Here is an 18,415-nt window from a genome sequence, read left to right as displayed (position 1 = left end):
GTGTGCTGTGTGTTGTGTGTGTGTGTTGTGTGTTGTGTGTTGTGTGTTATGTGCTGTGTGTTGTGTGTTGTGTGTTGTGTGTGGTGTGTGTGTGTTGTGTGTTGTGTGTGTGTGTTGTGTGTGTGTTGTGTGTGTGCTGTGTGCTGTGTGTTGTGTGTTGTGTGTTGTGTGTTGTGTGTTGTGTGTTGTGTGTTGTGTGCTGTGTGTTGTGTGTTGTGTGTGTGTTGTGTGTGTGTGTTGTGTGTGTGTTGTGTGTGTGTGTTGTGTGTGTGTGTGTTGTGTGTTGTGTGTTGTGTGTGTTGTGTGCTGTGTGTTGTGTGTTGTGTGTGTGTTGTGTGTGTGTTGTGTGTTGTGTGTTGTATGTTGTGTGTTGTGTGTTGTTGTGTGCTGTGTGTTGTATGTTGTGTGTTGTGTGTTGTGTGTGTGTTGTGTGTTGTGTGTGTGTTGTATGCTGTGTGTTGTGTGTGTGTGTGTGTGTGTGTTGTGTGTTGTGTGCTGTGTGTTGTGTGTTGTGTGTTGTGTGTTGTGTGTTGTGTGTGTGTGTTGTATGTTGTGTGTTGTGGCTCTGCACGGTGTCCTTGGCATCATCCATCCATCACCATGCAGGGATGAGGGTCTGGGAGAGTCCTGCCCAAGTGATTATTCAATTTGTGCTGGGGATGAGGTTATTGCTCTGGGAAATCGCTGTCCTCAAGGGTAAACAGAGGAAAATGCTGGTGTGGGTGAGAAATTCCCAGTGTGAGGAATGAAGGCAGCCAGCAGCCAGCTCCATCTCTGCCCTGGAGCTGGGCACAGACTCTGTCCAAGCCCCCAGTGTGGCACAGTGTGATGTCCTGACAGAGTCACCAGGGCCAGTGGCCAGGGCCAATCTTGTTGTAACATCAGAGCCCCCTCAGGGGCCAGAACCCCTGACCCAGAGCCTGAGCAAGGCAGCACAGCGAGCCCTCACACCCCAGCAGAGCCTGCTCTTCTTGGCCAGTCCCCTTCCCCCACGGGGAATCTTTCCCTCTTTCTTTCCCCTTTCTCCCTCATCCAGGGCCAGACCCACAGCATGGCAGGAGGTCAAAACAGGGCTCAGCACTGGAGCTATGGGGAGGGAACAGAAAACACTAAGCCAGGAGCAAACAGGGGCCCTGGGGGATTAAATCCTTGCCAGATGCCTACGAGAGCCGTGCATCCCTCCTAGAGATCAGTCCTGTCCCGAGTCCTGGCTAAATCACCCAGGGCAGGTTTAGGGATGTGAGGCTTTCAGAGCATGGGAAGGCAGCTGGGATTTCAAAGGGCAGAGGGGAGCAGGGAGCAGCAGAGTGGAGAGGCTGGAGCAGAGGCACAGCCACTCATCCGGATGTGGAGCTGCTGGAGAGGAGGAGGAGGCACAACGGGATGGAGGAAGACAAGGAAAGGAGCTGGGGGGGTCTGGGGAGCAGGAGGCTGGGGAAAGGGGAACCCTTGGGGAAGGGTTTTGCTTCTGAGGGCAGCACACATCAGCAGCCAGCCTCTGGGATGTGGCAGCTCAATCCCTGCTCAGTCACATCCCTCCCGTGCCTCTGTCCCAGGACACTGATGTGAAACACATTCCTTGGGCTGCAGTGGGGCAGGGCCAGGCCTGGGACAAATGCTCTTCTCCATTTTGGGGATTTTCTTCCCTGCCCAAGGAATGGGTTTGCTCTGAAAGCAGGGCTCAGTCTTAGGGCTGCCATTGCCCCTCCAGTAAAGGGAGAACTGCAAAAAGACCCCACATTCCCATTCCTGAGGAAGGCTCTCAACAGAAGCAGACAGGAAGGGAAGTGAGAGCCAACTGGGATGGGGCCCAGAAGCTGGGAATTTCCTCCTCCTGGGACATGCCTTGCTGTGGGACCTCAAATTTGCTGCAGGTAGAACGAGGGAAACTGGAGGGAGGAGAGGGATGAAATGCTGGAGCAGCATCTGCCCCTGACTCCAGCAAGGAGAGAAAGGATGGCTGAGATTCATGAAATAAAGTTGAGACAGGAAAACCTTGCTTAAGGAGCTGTCTGGGAAAGGGGCCATTTCAGGCCTGCTGTATACAAGTGCCAGTGATTTGGGGCCAGAACAGACAATTGCTAAAATTTCCTCCAGGCTCTGCTGTGCAAGGAGCTGGTCTCAAGCAAAGCAGTTACAGAAATTCATGGGGAGCTTACTGCTGCCCTTCAGCTTGGGTTGAGGGAACAAGCTGGCTCCATCAGGAGAAAGGAAGGAAAAAGTTCCCTCAAATTTGGAATTTTTTCTCACACAACAGCTCAGAGCACAGAGCTGCTGGTGCAGAGAGGACGAGGCAGCTCCTCCTGGAGGAAGGGTTCAAGCGTCTCACCGTGCAGTGGGAACAGAGAGAGGGATGGAAAAGGGATTTAATGATCCTCAGGATCAGTCTGCACCTGTCATAAGCCAACAGGGTGGAATCTGGGAAGAAGCAGGAGCAGTGGGGACAGCAGGAGATGCCCCCATGGAGGTTTGCACCCCTGAACTTCAGCACAGCCACAGCTACAGAGGGAGTCCAGGGGCTTCTGCCCCTGCCATTCCCTGCTCTTACCTGGGAGCCAGGCAGGGAAGAGGGCAAAATGGGCTCTGCCCCAAAGCCCAACCACTGCTCCACCACCAGAGAAGAGGGATCCATGCTGGGATCTCTCCCCTTGGCCCGGGTGATGAGGCTGCTGCAGGTCTGCAGGTCAAGGGGCTGGCCTGGCTGCTTTGGGACATCCTCAGGACCATTTCCCACCTCTGCCACATGATGTTCATCCATTTCCATGCTGGTAAATGGTGGAAAATGCTTGCCTGGGTTGGGAACATTGACCTGAGGAAGCACCTTGGCCAGTGGGGCCCAGCATTGGCTGTGGAGCCTCAGGGGCTGTGGGGACAGCAGGCACAGAGCCAGCAGCAGGATGGTCCTCTCTGATCCTGACACAGAAATCAGGAGCTGTGAGGGGGGGTCCATCCCCTCTCTCCTGTTCCTGCTCCAAATTGAACCCAGAAAGTGTAAAAAATACGGATAAGAAATGCTGCTCAGTGCTTTCCATACCAACATCCTTCATGTACAACACATTCTCAGCACCTCCAGCCAAGGAGAACGCTGTGGTTTTGCCTCTGTGCTGGTGCCACCGACAAAGTGCAGAAAAGCCTCAGAGCTCGAGATAAATGCTCTGAACCAGAAGAAATCAGCCAGGAACACCTGATCCTCATTCCCACAAGGTTATGGTTAAGGTTGCGAAACGAAGGAAGTGCCGCACTGGCATGCTGGCAGCAAATCAAAGCAAATGACATTAATTAAAGCATATGTTAGGAATAGGAAATTCAGCTAAAGCAACATTTCATCTGCAGCGTCTTCTCTGGGCACTTTAGAAAGGGTATAAGTTTACTGTAGAGAAAGAGAAATGAGGAGGCTGCTGCAGAGGATAGATGTGCGGGAAGTTAAAAGAATTAGAGGAGAGTTTTAAAAGCTTTAGACTATACACTCAAGGTCATGTTCACTCTCTGTATTTATTTTGAATTGTGAGTGAGGGGGAAGGCTGAGAGTGCTGGCTGGCACTGGGGGCAGACTCAGGCTAACATGGACCGAGTATCCTTGACAAGGGGGCTCAGCCCCGAAACTGGGACCCTCCGCACTCCTCCCTGCGTGGCTGCACCAGGCACTGATGGACCTTGGCAGTGGTTTTGCAAAATTACACATAATTTACCAATTTTGCTTTTCTCAGCTCATTCAGCCCCAGAATTTACCAAAGCTCAGTGCATTTCTCTGGGCAGCTGGGGACAAGGGCACCGCTGTCCCCTGCACAGGGGGAAACTGAGGCACAGCACAATTAACAGTTTTGAAGCACGGAGCAAGCACAAGGCTGGGAGCACCGAGCAGAGCTGCACTCCAACCCCCTCAGGAACCAGGAGAAGCCCCTCAGACCCTCTCCCATGGTCTCTGTCAGCCCTTCCTCCTGCTCCCGCCCTCTGGGCTGGCAGCGATGCTGCAGTCCCGACCCATCGGGGGCGTTTCTGGGGCTGCCAGCCGTGTGCCAGCCGTGTGCCAGCCGTGTGCCAGCCGTGTGCCACCCCTGTGCCACCCGTGTGCCAGCCGTGTGCCAGCCGTGTGCCACCCCTGTGCCACCCGTGTGCCACCCATGTGCCGCCCCTGTGCCACCCGTGTGCCAGCCGTGTGCCACCCCTGTGCCACCCCTGTGCCAGCCGTGTGCCAGCCGTGTGCCACCCCTGTGCCACCCCTGTGCCAGCCGTGTGCCAGCCGTGTCATCCCAGGTCACGCAGCTTCTTCCCATCAGGGCCACACACCTCAGTGTGCTGGGGCTGTGAACGGGGCCAGCCCGGGGCCTCTGTGCCAGCACACACGGTGCACGGAATGGCACCAGGGCCCCGTGTCTCCACGGGGAGGGGGTGACATCCCCACTGCCCGAGCTGTGCCATGAGCTGTGCCAGGAGCTGTGCCATGGGCTGTGCCATGGGCTGTGCCATGAGCTGTGCCAGGAGCTGTGCCATGTCCTGTGCCATTTGCTGTGCCATGGGCTGTGCCATGAGCTGTGCCATGAGCTGTGCCAGAGCTGTGCCATGGGCTGTGCCGTGGGCTGTGCCATGAGCTGTGCCATGGGCTGTGGCAGGAGCTGTGCCATGAGCTGTGCCATGAGCTGTGCCAGAGCTGTGCCATGAGCTGTGCCATGACCTGTGCCATGAGCTGTGCCAGAGCTGTGCCATGGGCTGTGCCGTGGGCTGTGCCATGAGCTGTGCCATGGGCTGTGGCAGGAGCTGTGCCAGGAGCTGTGCCATGAGCTGTGCCAGAGCTGTGCCATGAGCTGTGCCATGACCTGTGCCATGAGCTGTGCCAGAGCTGTGCCATGAGCTGTGCCATGAGCTGTGCCATGAGCTGTGCCAGGAGCTGTGCCATGAGCTGTGCCAGGAGCTGTGCCATGAGCTGTGCCATGAGCTGTGTCAGGAGCTGTGCCAGGAGCTGTGTCAGGAGCTGTGCCATGAGCTGTGCCATGGGCTGTGTCAGGAGCTGTGCCAGGAGCTGTGCCGTGTCCTGTGCCATGGGCTGTGCCATGAGCTGTGCCAGGAGCTGTGCCAGAGCTGTGCCATGGGCTGTGCCATGGGCTGTGCCATGTCCTGTGCCATTTGCTGTGCCAGGAGCTGTGCCATGAGCTGTGCCATGAGCTGTGCCAGAGCTGTGCCATGGGCTGTGCCATGGGATGTGCCAGGAGCTGTGCCATGGGCTGTGCCATGGGCTGTGTCAGGAGCTGTGCCATGGGCTGTGCCATGAGCTGTGCCAGAGCTGTGCCATGGGCTGTGCCATGTCCTGTGCCATGTCCTGTGCCAGGAACACTTTCCCAGCGGTGCAGGTGTGATCCTCAGCTCCCTCTGTCCCGGTGTCCCGGCTGAGCAGGGCGCGCAGGGGGAGCAGAGTCAGGGGGAAGGAGCTGGGCAGCCTCCTGACCCCAGGCGCTCTCCTCCCGCTCTGCTCCGCTCCCAGCCCGGCTGCCGTGCTTCCCCTGGAGCCATAAATTGCTGGCCGGGCCCGCCGGGCTCCCCACGGCGGTGTCTCCGCGATGAGTTACGAGGAGCGAGCGGCGCGGCCAGGGCTCCGCTCCAGAGCCCCAGCGCCAGCGGGGCAGCGCCGCTCCCTCCTCCCGCACAGCCCGGAGCCGCTTTCCTGCCGCTCCCAGCCTGCCCACGCTGCTGCCCTGCGGGGATTCGCCCCCTGGGACCCCCGTGCTGCCCGCTTTTCCGAGGAGGGCTGGCTGGAGCGCCGTGTTTACCCAGGGCGAGCGGGCAGATGGCTTGCTGACAGCTTCAGGAACACCTTGTAGCAGTTGCGGTGATTCCCGAGATCCGTTGCTTCCCATTTCAATTCACACATCATGATTTCTAAACCTCAGCTTGTACCTTCCCAGCAGAGCTCCCCACCTCCACCCTGGCTGCACGAATCGCTACCGGCTCGGGAATGACGGGGAAGGGGATCCCGTGTTAGCAGCAGCCATCCTGACACTGCCTCCTGCAGTGGCCTGGGACAAGCCCCTTAACCTGCCCAAGAAAGGGGCACAAGCAGCACAGAGGCTGGAAATCTCTTTGAGGATGTAAGTACTTCTTAGGGATGAAGAATTCTTTTTCCATCCCCTTCTCCAGCTGAATAATGGTTGTAAATGTACGGGCAGAAAACAGGGTAGTGTGAGGTTGGCATGTGTGAGCTTCTCCTACGTTTGGTGTGGAACATCTCCACTTGGGATGCCACCAACTGCTGGGGACCAGCATTGTCCCCACTGGGCTGTGGGAGCCTGCTCAGCCCCTGGGAGCAGCTCACAGCGGCAAAACTGAAGCTGAGACCGAGCTTGGCCATGGTGGCTCCTATAAACAGCATGAGTTTGGTCAGCAGGAGGCTCACACCCAGCTTCCCCACCTGGAATGGCTGCTGGCCCCCACCTTCCCTCCAGGAATTGCTTTCTGGGCCTGCTGGGACCCCAGAGCTGGTTGTGGGGACCTTTGTGCTCCCACCGGCTTCCCCAAGCAAGTGTGAACCAGAGCATCTCGCACTTGTGTGCATTCCCCTGCCCTCCTTGTGCTGCTGTACCAGAGCCTTGGCCTCAGGGTGACAAAAGGAGTGTGTTTTTCCAATTAAAAGAGCCAAATGTGTTTTCCTGCCAGTATTTAGTCCAGCCTAACATGCAATGTCTACATTTTAACCTTGAAGAAGCCTCTGGAGACACTGCAAAATAAATCAATACTAGTCCACGTGCTGGAAAACAGAACCAATAAATAACTTCAGAGCAGCTTTTCTGTTTACCCTGTGAAATTCTCACTCTTGGCCGTGCACTTCAAAACAGCGTCTCAAAATAAAATAGAAAAGAAAAACAACCCCCTGAACCCTTCATTAGTGGCACAGCGTGAGGCTCTCCAGCCAGGCAGAGCTGGTTTCAGGTTGCAGGTGCAGGGCCAATTCTCCACTGACCTCTAGGTTGGGATTTGGGATTGAGGTTGCCTGTGCAATGGTTTAAAAATATTAAAAAAAAAACATTAAAAAAGTGAAATGTATGTATATATATACCCTGCATGGTTTCTTATGGCATGGAAGGTGCTGGAGGAAAACAAGCAGCTGGGTTCTTGGATATGAGAATCCCCAGCCTGGTTCCTGAGCCTGATCCACAGCTCCAGGTGCTGCAGCCAGGATTGCTTGAGCCCATTGCAGGCAGGGGGATCTGCACAAGGTTTTTACCCATTGCTGTGTCCCCAAATGATGAGGGATAACTGTGGCCCTCTGCTCCCTCTGCTCTTCCCAGGTCACACAGTTTGGGGCCAGCCAGGGATTCACCAGTTCTTCCTCCTTTCTGACAATAATAAACGTGTCTCTAGCTTTAGCATAAAAAAAAAAGATTTGCAGGAGCTATTAAAAGGCAACTTCAAGGTATTTTTCTGCTGAGGAAAGGTCTCAGGTGGGAGGCAGGTGGGGCTGCAGGAGGCTGCAGGGACACGCAGGGATGTGGGGAGCCCCCTGTGCATGCGGGGGTGTCCTCAGAGCAGTGGGGTGAGCTGTCCCCAGCCTGTGCTGCCATCCCCATCCTGTGCTGCTGTCCCCATCCTGTGCTGCCATCCCCATCCTGTGCTGCTGTCCCCATTCTGTGCTGCTGTCCCCATCCTGTGCTGCCGTCCCCATTCTGTGCTGCTGTGCTGCTGTCCCCAGCCTGTGCTGCTGTCCCCATCCTGTGCTGCCGTCCCCATTCTGTGCTGCTGTGCTGCTGTCCCCATCCTGTGCTGCCGTCCCCATCCTGTGCTGCCATCCCCATCCTGTGCTGCTGTCCCCATCCTGTGCTGCCATCCCCATCCTGTGCTGCCATCCCCATCCTGTGCTGCCATCCCCATCCTGTGCTGCTGTCCCCATCCTGTGCTGCTGTCCCCATCCTGTGCTGCCATCCCCATCCTGTGCTGCCATCCCCAGCCTGTGCTGCCATCCCCATCCTGTGCTGCCGTCCCCATCCTGTGCTGCCATCCCCATCCTGTGCTGCTGTCCCCATCCTGTGCTGCCATCCCCATCCTGTGCTGCCATCCCCAGCCTGTGCTGCCATCCCCATCCTGTGCTGCTGTCCCCATCCTGTGCTGCCATCCCCATCCTGTGCTGCCATCCCCATCCTGTGCTGCCATCCCCAGCCTGTGCTGCCGTCCCCATCCTGTGCTGCCATCCCCATCCTGTGCTGCCGTCCCCATCCTGTGCTGCCATCCCCATCCTGTGCTGCCATCCCCATCCTGTGCTGCCGTCCCCAGCCTGTGCTGCTGTCCCCATCCTGTGCTGCTGTCCCCATCCTGTGCTGCCATCCCCATCCTGTGCTGCCGTCCCCATCCTGTGCTGCTGTCCCCATCCTGTGCTGCCATCCCCATCCTGTGCTGCTGTCCCCAGCCTGTGCTGCCATCCCCAGCCTGTGCTGCTGTCCCCATCCTGTGCTGCTGTCCCCATCCTGTGCTGCCGTCCCCAGCCTGTGCTGCCATCCCCATCCTGTGCTGCTGTCCCCATCCTGTGCTGCTGTCCCCAGCAGCAACACCAACACCCGGAGGGGTCAGGATGGGCAGGGCAGATCCCACACAGCGACCCCGAGCTGCCCCGGCTGCCCTGGGACGGACAGACGGACACTCCAGGAAGGGTGGCAGGAGGCGAATCTGTGGCTGCTGGAGATGAAATAGGTCACACAGCCCGAGGTGTGGTGGAAGGAAGAGAGAGCTTTATTTATTCTCTCACAATTTATAGGTTTCTGACCACGGCCAGGGATTGGATGGTCAGGATAACACCTTCCCAACCACTCTGGCCGTGAGAGATGTCCAGCACAAAACGTGTAACAGAAAGAATGTACACATATCTATATTTACAGTGACTGTCCTGGGAAAGTCTTTAGAAAACTACGTCAGCAAGCTCAGAAATTGAGTTTTCAGGGCGACACAAGTCCAGCTCCCCGGCCTCCCACCAAGCACGGCAGTTCCACAGGGAAAACCCATCCACTGGCCAGGGGACAAATTGAAGCGATTTCCCTCACTCCCCTGTCTTTGTGCTCGCCTCCCCTGAGGCTCGCTGCTGTCAGAGTGCATTCTGCAGCCAGGACAGCTCCATTAGTCATTCTCTTAGCGACTGGAAAAACACACGGCAGGGATGAGCCTCACACCCACGGGAGAACAAGCCCTGGGGCTAGGGAACCTGCTGGAAAAGCATCCCGGAGAATCAAGCCCAGAACGAAGCAGAAGGGATTTTTTAGGTGGGGATTCAAGAGCAGGATCTCTGCAGTCCCATCCCCACGCAGTGAGGTGTTTGTTTCCTCAGGGGGAGAAAGCTGACACCCCTCTGGGCTGGGCTCTGCCTCTAAAGCACTGACAGCATCCCAGGAACTCCAAATCTCCTTCCCTGTGAACAAGCAGGGAGGAGCAGGACCAGGATCGTGTTGGAAAAGTCGGGGCAGTCATTTACAGCTTCACACTGGTTTGGAACCCACCCCTGTGGCCGCTTTTTCAGAGCGGCTCGATTTTCAGAGGCACTGGAAGTGTCTGAGCTCTCAGGGAGCGGCAGACCCGGTGCCAATCTCCAAAAAACTTCACGCTCCAAAGCATCCACCAGGAGAAGATGGTGAGCACCTGAAATCACAGCACTGCACCCACCTGCACGGATTTATCCCAAAAAACCCCCAAGGACAGCAGGACACCGCATCACAGGGGCAAAAGTGGAAAAAGTTCAGGCTCTGGGATGCAGAAAGGTCCCTGTCCCTGCAGTGACCATGGCAGGGGATCTGTGCATGGGGTAGGTGTGAGCCTTGCTTTGCCTCTGGCCATGCAGCAGCTCCAGGAGCTCTGTGGGAAACGGGATGGAGACAATGTTGGCTTTTTATAGTTGGATGTCAGGAGAGAAATGCAGGGGAAAAGGGATGCCCAAACCTGCAGCTCATACAAGGTAAACACGAAATGCATCCCAGACTGCAGAGCACACATCCCTGTCCTGCATCGGTGCCACTGCTGCAGCCCCAGGCCCTGGTGGCACCACTGCCACCCCTCTGCTCCTGTCCCTGTCCTGGACAACAAGGGGAGAGGGCACGACCTTGCAGGGTGTGTGTCCTGTGAAAACATGCTGTGGGTATAAACTGGGCAGATTTAGCGACTGTAGGGCCTTCTGTTCTTCCTTACATCCCTGGACCATTTCCCCACCCCTTAAATGCTTTACATTATTTATTACATTTCATTTAACCCTAGCCACGTCCTCCAAATAAAATTTATTTTGCAGCTGTCATTCAGGTTTACTCCGGCCTTAACCTCGTAATCCTATTGATTCCCTCATTATTCTGGGAGCGTGGGATTGATTTCATGCCTTCTGTGTTATGGAGAAGCCTTTGCTCATTAATCTCACACACATTTACAAACAGTCCATCCTGCTCATTCATTATTTTCTCATTCCCTGACTCAGGAGGTTCTCAGCATGTCTGCTTTGCCTCCTGATTTTGGGGTGTGGGTGGAGAGGGAATATAATCCCTCCCCAAAAGGGCATCCCCCCTGCACCCTCCCAGCCCAGAGGCAGAGAGTGATGGGCTCCCATGCAGGGAACCTCCAGAAAATCCCCCAGACTCGTGCTCTGCATCACCTCAGTCTGCCCCAGGACTGAGCATCCCGCTTAGGAAACCACTGAAACCGAAAAACAGAGGCCCAGAAGAAATCCAGCTCAGGGAGGTCTCCAGGTGAGCTCCTGCACACAGCAAGGAACACCCCACAGCCAGGCCACGCTGCTCAGGACCCTGCAGGGTACCAGCAGTACCTGTAGCTGGAGCTTGCTGATGCACACACACGTGTGCACGCCTCCAAGAGCAGCAGAAGTGTGTTTATAGGGTGTGATTAATCATCCTGAGCATTTAATAGAGCCCCATCACTGTGCACAGCACTGTACAGTGTAGGGAGGAAGACATGACCCCTGTCACAGAGGCTTAGAATAAAAAATAGGCAGACACTGTAGTTCAGACACGTAATAAATCCCCCAGAAGGGCCAATCTCAAATATTTCAGCTCTTTCTCCCTCTCCCCCCATAATATATAATTGTCTTTGTTGGATCAATACAGAAGGGCTTTGTGGAAGGAGCGGGTTTTAAGGGAAGATTAATGTAGTGAATTATATATGCAGCTAGGAAGAATTCTAATATCCAGCTTCCAGGAGGAGAAGGAATCTCTGTGGGATCAAATCCTTCCAGGATGGGAACACAGCGCCTGGTGGTGCAGGCAGCCACAAAGCTGCTCCTGTGGGATGGTGGTGGGAGCCTTCCTGAAGGGATAGATGGATCTGGCCAGGAAGGGTGGATTCAATGAGCAGGATTTCAGCATTCCTGGGCTGTATCTCTCAGCCCCAGCTGAGGTTTGGGGCAGGTTTTGTCCCAGCACAGCTCCCCACAGGGCTGTGCACCACCTCACCCTCCAGACACAGCCAGCAGTGAGCAGACAGGGCCCTGGGATATTTGTCACTGGGGTTTTTGCCACTAAACACCCATTATTTATTCACAGCAAAGCCTGTGATCATTTCTCTGGGTGCACACAGCCCCCACCCTCTGCTCAGAGCATCCCACCCCTAATCTCATTAATGTGTAATGACACAGGGTTGAGCCCTGGCTCTGGTGAGCAGCACAGGGCTGGCTGAGCCTCACCAGCAAGGTGTGCATCCTGTGAAGCACAGGGCTATCATATGGAATAAATTTAACTGAATCAACTTTTGATTAAATGCCATAAACATGATTGATTTGGTTACATACCCTCTGTATGACGGTCTGTTTAATTTATTTTTTCATTCTGAGAAGGGATGTTGCATTGATCCCAAACATTAGCTTTGACTACCACCATAAATTCCCATTTTAGGGCGACCTGCAGCAGCCTTATTAATATTTTTACACTTACCCAGCAGTTGCCAGGGTTAACCCTTCCACTACGTGCCCAAATTGTGCAGAGCTGTGGGGCCAGGGGCTGCAGCCAGCAGGGGAAAGTTTTAATGCCACCTCTCCAAAGCCACTGACCCTGCCAAAGCTGCTCCTTGGACCCCTCAGGACCAGGAGAATCAGCAAAAACTCTGAGGCAGCATCTCCACAAACCTTTTTGGCAATGAAATCGTGCCCCATAGCGTGTGCAGAGTGAGCTGTTTGCTATCTGAAATCCCACAAAACCCAGCACACCTCTCACCCCGCTCACCACGCCGGCCTCTGCACCAGCACTACCACAGATTTCCTCACAACAGCTTCTATATCTTTCTTTTTATCAAGAAAAACCTTGCCCAAATATTTTTTTATATTGCTAATAAATTGGAAGAATGCTTTATGTTTTCAATATATTTTCAATCGGCTGCCATGGTCAGTATCTTGGTTGCTATGTGTATTTTATAAGCAACGTCAATGATAACCAGATTTAGCTGTTGTTTTCTCCATAAATACTTTGTTATCCACCAAAAGTCATCTCTGGTAACACTGTGTCATTAAAAACAATTCTGAAAAGCATCAGGGAAACACCAAAAGCAAAAAGAATAAATCACTTCCAAGCACATCTTGGAGATACTGGAATTTTTGAGGGTTTATTTGGAAGATAAGATGATTTTTAACACATTTTTTGGACAGATCCTGCAATCCCAGTATCCACAAAAGCCTCAAGTAACACATGAGCTCACTGCAGGCTCACCCTGCCCAAAGCAGAAAAGGTTTCTGTGCACTTGAATCCAAGAGAGACAAAAGACACTGAGCCTGCCCAGGCCTCATCCCTGGCAGGTGGGAACTCACAGCACACATCAGCTGGAACCTGCTTGAGATCATTCCTGTCTCCTGTGTGGTTTTGTACCATTCCTTTCATCAAATCCTTTCATAAAAGGGACACCTCCCACCACCCCAGGCTGCTCCCAGCCCCACCCCAAGTGCTGAGCAGGACACTCATGTGAGGGTATCTCTAAATAATGAATTTTTCAGCAGAAACTTTTCTGCTGTCCTCCCTCCAACCCAATTAAGTTGTATTTAACTGCATTTAATTGTATTTAATTGCATTTAATTGTATTTAATTGCAAAGCACATTCCCCCTGTTTTGATGGAACAGTGGGATCTGGGAGCTGGGCTGGTGATTCTTAGGGAGAAGTCAGATGCAGCAAGGACTTGATTTAGGATTAAGACTTTTTCCCTACAAGAGACCAGCCCAAGAAGGGGCAGAGCCAATGGAGTGACCTGACCTCGAGGAGCAAAGCTGGAAAAGTGATGCTTTGTCCAGGCTGGGGCTTTGTGCAGGAGCAGATCAAACACATTCCACCTTCCTTCTTTCTGGAGGAGACCAGCACAAATTCACCCAAACTCCCCCAAACCCACACATCCCCACAAAGCCAATTTTAGCCTTGATCAGCACAAATTCACCCAAATTCACCCAAACCCACACATCCCCACAAAGCCAATTTTAGCCTTGATCAGCACAAATTCACCCAAACTCACCCAAACCCACACATCCCCACAAAGCCAATTTTAGCCTTGATCAGCACAAATTCACCCAAACTCACCCAAATCCACACATCCCCACAAAGCCAATTTTAGCTTTGTTGCAGGCAGATCTCTCACTCACCTCAGCTCTCTTTTATGAGCTGGACAGTTTGTTCTCACTGAAGTCAAGTCCATCCTTCCAGGGTGTTCTGCCATCAGGAAGGTCAAGGGAAAGCATCCAAATCACTCAGCAAATGACCCAGCACAGCCTGAACCACCACAGCTCCATGGCACCCCAAACCCCAGCCAGCACCTGCAGTGGGGCTGTAGACCTTTAATTAATGAATTAATGAATACTCTGTGGTAAATTCACAAATTATGAGTTCCCAGGACCCTGCAAATATCACACAGGATGGTAAATCATCACATCACCAGCCACCAGATACACAGGGGGAGTATGGATGGGTGCAGGCACCCTTAAAGTCCTCATGCTACAAAAACCAACACAAAGCCCCGGCAGCACGAGGGGTTTGTCTCCCTTCACCCTTGGCAGAAGCCAGAAAAACCTCAGCTCAACAGCAGCAGAGTATTTTCCCATGGTGTTCTGGCTTTCTTGCTTTGGAAAAAAAAACCAACAACCCCCCCCAGAATTATGTAAAGGTTTCAGAGCCTCTTTTCATCTAATATTTAACGTGCAAGAGTTTCTGCATGCCCAGGTTAGGTAAACATTAGAGAAGATTGTTTATAGAAATTATATACAGAGCAGTGCTGGTTTAATTTATCACAAAAGGTTTTGTTGAAATAAATTCATTTTACAGTGAAACCCACTTAAACCTGTTAAAGGAGTGACCTCGTTGCAGTGAACCTGTTTGTGCTTCACCTCAAGGGACAGCTCGAGCTGCACCACGATAGCATCTTCAGTGTAAATATTCCCTGCTCTCCCAGAGTGGGAAAGGGTGGCAGGAATTGGCAGGAGAGGGATGCCAGGTGCCACAGGGATGAGGGAAGGATGTGGCCTCGGAGCTCACAGGGAAATTTGGCCACCACAAAGTGGTTTAATGCTGTATCCACCCTGCTCAGCGCTGGCAGGGGGTGGCAGTAGGATTCTAGGGCTACACTGGGATGCTGCAGGAGGAATGCAGGAGAAATGCAGGAGAAATGCAGGAGAAATTCAGAAGAAATTCAGGAGAAATGCAGGAGAAATCCAGGAGAAATGCAGGAGAAATTCAGGAGAAATGCAGGAGAAATACAGGAGAAATACAGGAGAAATACAGGAGAAATTCAGGAGAAATGCAGGAGAAATACAGGAGAAATTAAGGAGAAATGCAGAAGAAATTAAGGAGAAATTAAGGAGAAATGCAGGAGAAATTCAGGAGAACTGCAGGAGAAATGCAACTCCCATCAGAGATAAAGGATGTGGAAAACCCTCAACCTCTGCCTGTCCCTCATCTTCATCTGCCGCCGCTGCTTTGCCCTGGCACTCATTGCCATGGGCAGCACTGCTGCTCTCGCTCTTATGTGGGGGAATTAACAGAAATAACCCAGGAGCCATTTTCCCCTTCCCCCAAAATTGACTGTAAAGTGGGGAAAGGCAGAATCTCTTGCTCTCGCCTCCCCTCTGCTGGCTCCAGCAGCACTTGGCTCACGGCTGGTTTTGCTCCTCTGCTTTTAGATTTAAACTCGGTGAGAACAAACCAGGACTGCTCAGAACAGAGGGGGAAAAGCCCACCAGCATTCCTCCCTCATGGCACAGGTCAGATTAACAGGGGGAAATTAATGCTAGCAGGTTTAATGGAGATGAAATGCTTTAGGAATGAGCAGATGCATTAATTTGTAGCATGTGGCTTTAAGAGTTAATCTCAGTCCGGAGCAATACCGGGAAGCACATTCATTCATTCATCCATCCAGGAGGCATCAGCCAGGTACAGGGCTTTGTGCAGTTCCCACAGTCTGGCCTAAAGGTATTTATAGTCTAGAGCTGGGGGAAAGAAAACACAGAAAAAAGAGATGGGATAAGGGAAACTGTGCTTTGGAAGCAGTCTATGCAAAATCCACCAAGGCAGAATTGTCTCGTTAACAGGGGGAGCAATTTGAAATTATATGGGAAAGGTGGATAAAACCTGGAAAGCATAAGAGCCAGCTCTGATTTCAAAGTCCATGGGAGCATTCCAAGGCAGAGCTTTAAAATTAGAAACAGCATGCAAAGTTACTTTTCCGTTGAAATGTCATGTTTTCCTTGAAAAGAGCTTTTTCCATCTCGAGAGTGCATTTTGTCACCGAGCAGTAAGTGCACTTCTCCCAACAGATCTGCTGAAGCAAAAACTCTGGGGGAAATGGAGAATCACATCCGAGGGTTTGCAAACAAATAAAATCAGAGGAGAGAAGAGGCTGGGCAGCACATTTCCATCAGGGGGGTTTGCAGCTCATCCTGGGCTCCTGACACCACTCTGCTCTCTGCCAAGTGCAGGTGCTGCCTCCAGCTCCTGCCCAGAGCACCGCTGGGGTGAAATCTCTTGTACCTGATCCAGGAAGGAGCAGATCCCATTCCCAGCTGTCACTTGGATGCAGGAGAACCCCAGTGCTCCAGGCAAGGGTCCCACTGTGATAGGGGAGATCCACCAGCACCCTCCGAGCTGGGACAGCCACAGCCACCACCCTGATGGCCAACACATCACAGATCTGGACACTTTTACTTCCCTCCTGTTTCCAGGTGGTCCAAATGCCAAACCCCACAGATGTGCTCTGTGGGACCCCCGAGTGTCCCCCCAGCATCGGGTATGTGACAGCGGTGTCCCCAACCAGCCCTGGCTGTGCTCGTCCCCAGCCACACCCCAGAGAGCTGCAGGGGAGAGGAGGAAATTCAGGAAATTTAGGAAAGCAGGAATGTAAAAAGGGGATGCAAAACCCCAAGAGGTCCCTGGTCCCTGGCTTAGCAGCGATCCCACTGCGAGGCTGAGCTCACCAGGGCCACAGAAAGGGTCTGGACAAAGATCCCTTCTGCTGTGTCCCCCAAAAACAGCCCTGTCCCCAAAAACAGCCCTGAAAACAGCCCTGTCCCCAAAACCAGCCCTGTCCCCCCACAAACAGCCCTGTCCCCCCAAAAACAGCCCTGTCCCCACAAACAGCCCTGTCCCCACAAACAGCCCTGTCCCTGCTTTCCAGAGCATCCGCAGCCCTTGGAGGGAGCAGAGTGGCAGCACAGGGGGGCTGGGGGGCAGATCCTGCCCGTGTCCCGGCCCCGGGGCTGGCAGCTGCCCTGGGGACCTGTGAGGACCATTGGGGACCCGTGGGGACCAGTGGGGACCCGTGGGGACCCGTGAGGACCAGTGGGGAGCAGTGGAGACCCGTGGGGACCCGTGGGGACCTGTGAGGACCATTGGGGATCCGTGGGGACCCGTGGGGACCCGTGGGGACCATTGGGGACCCGTGAGGACCCTTGGGGACCCGTGAGTACCCGTGGGGACCCGTGGGGACCCGTGAGGACCCGTGGGGACCTGTGAGGACCCGTGGGGACCCGTGGGGACCCGTGGGGATCACTGGGGACCCGTGAGGACCCGTGGAGACCCGTGGGGACCTGCGAGGACCCGTGAGGACCCGTGGGGACCATTGGGGACCATTGGGGACCCGGCCCCGCCGCCCCCCGGCCGCCGCAGCCAGCCCCGCTTTGAAGCGCTGCCGAGGCTGGCGGCAGCGGCGGGGCTGGAATAAGATGGCTTTTAAACTCGGAGCGAGATGAAAAGCAGCCGGAAACGCATCTGAAGGGTGACTGGAGGGCTAAGCCTGCTTTTCTCATGCTCGCTTATCCCGGGCTGCTCCGCCAGAGACCGAGTCCCACGGGAGATGCTTTCTCAAGCTCTGCTGCCTGCCCCGGTCCTTCGCTGCTCGCATCTCTCCTATGCCGAGAGGTGAGGCGGCAACAGACTTTCAGCAGAGATGTAAAAAACATTTTTTAATTTTTTTTTTATCATTAAAGGTCCTGTGTTGTTTCCTGCTGCGACTCCCAGGAGCCCAAGCCTGGTCCTGGAGCAGCAGCCGAGGTGCTTCACCCCAAGAGCAGCTGTGGTCCTGGAACAAGGGAAACTCTTGTGTTGCTTCTTGGAGTGATTTGGGAGGAGAAACGGGAGACTGGAGGGTGGCACTGGCCCCTCAGCAGGCCTGCACAGCACCAACAGGAGAAAAAGAATTCCCTTCCCCAAAGCATTCCAGGCTAAATCTATCCCTATGTTTTATTTAAATTTATTCCCATATTTTTCTGAGCACTGACCGCCTCTTCCACTACACCCCTAATGGAGCATGCTGTAAAACCGTGCCCAGACAGCCCCATTGCCCACAGTGCCAGGCCAGCAGACAGCCAAGAGCAAGAGCCAAGGGAAAGCAGAGCTGTCTGGGGCACATCAGAGCAGAGAAATCACCCTGTGCCTGTTGCTCAACAGGGGAGACACCCCTGGGCATCATCAGCTGAATCATTGCTCTAACAGAGCAGCCAAAACTTTAAATCAGGTTTAAAATACCCAAGGACCTTGAATGGCTTTTTACCTATTAGATTTCTGCTCTCCTGTGCATTAAGCATAATGGAAATGGTTCTGAGAAAAGCAAACTCAAAATGCCACGGCTCTTCCTTCTTGGAAAGAATTTCTTCTCTTGTCGCCTGCACAGAACCCCTGTGAGGGGCATTAGGAGCACAGGAGGCCAGGAGAAGCACGGATCTAATGAGATTTGGGCTAATTCATGTGATTGTTTATAAGAACTGCTCTGCTCTAAGCCTGTTAAGCCACTCTGGCTGGCCAGGACTATCCCAGCTCTGGGTCTCGCCTGTGCACCCTCCAAAGCCTGAGCAGCTGGGCACACATTTTGCCTGGGAGAATACAGAGAAATCTTTGCCATTTCTCCTAAGCAGAGCCCTCAGAGCACTCTCAGAAAAAAACTCTCCCTCTGTTTTGACGAGGATGCCCTCCCTGCACAGCACCAGGCTCTGGGATTCAT

This window comes from Poecile atricapillus, chromosome 21 (assembly GCF_030490865.1).
Source record: "Poecile atricapillus isolate bPoeAtr1 chromosome 21, bPoeAtr1.hap1, whole genome shotgun sequence".
Classification (NCBI taxonomy): Eukaryota; Metazoa; Chordata; class Aves; order Passeriformes; family Paridae; genus Poecile; species Poecile atricapillus.
Note: the sequence above shows the minus strand (reverse complement) of the source record.